The sequence below is a fragment of the Octopus bimaculoides genome, chromosome 9 (assembly GCF_001194135.2).
Source record: "Octopus bimaculoides isolate UCB-OBI-ISO-001 chromosome 9, ASM119413v2, whole genome shotgun sequence".
Lineage (NCBI taxonomy): Eukaryota > Metazoa > Mollusca > Cephalopoda > Octopoda > Octopodidae > Octopus > Octopus bimaculoides.
In genome coordinates, this window is record NC_068989.1 from 18317985 (window position 1) to 18318845 (window position 861).

The window sequence follows — 861 nt, forward strand, 5'->3', positions numbered from 1 at the left end:
TACATACATACATACATACATATATACGACGGGCTTCTTTCAGTTTCCATCTACCAAATCCACTCACAGGCTTTGGTCGGCCCGAGGCTATAGTAGAAGACACCTGCCCAAGATGCCACGCAGTGGGACTGAACCCGGAACCATGTGGTTGGTAAGCAAGCTACTTACCATCATATATCATTATATCATATGTCTGCTCGATCAGGGCTGGGCTGGGATTAAACAACAATATTACTGACATCACCACCATGAATAACATTAATGCTACCCACCACCATCTCCAGAACTACTATCAATAACTACCACCGTCATCGCCGCCACCACCAATGACATAATTACCGCCAGCTAATAATAGTACAAAGGATAGGCAACGGCGCTCGCGTTCTGACCAAGTCCGCGTTGATCACCTGGCATAACTACAGGGTTTTACCCCCCAGACTTTGGGAGGTCATAACTTTCAGAAAAATGAATATCTTTTAATGAAATTTTCTATGCATATAGTATTTACTATGTAGAATCCGAATATACAAAAATTTCCGGTGAAAGTGCTTTGGAATGGGGGTGGGGGACAATTTTCGGAAATTCCAACAGAGTCCACTTAAATTCTTCTTGACTTCCAGGAAAATTAATATTTTTTCGTGAAATTTTCTACGAATATACCTTGATGTATGTACATTTCGACATGTAGGAATTTTGAAGGAAACAACTGCAGGTTATTTTTGAGAAGCATTCCCCACTCGGTGGTGTTTCGGAGCAAGTCGTCCATATTTGTTTCATTTTTCTCTATTATGTGCGTATGTGCATCCGTAGATTTCTAGACAGTGAAGAGAAGCTGTCATGAGAAAACTTTCGTTAAAAATA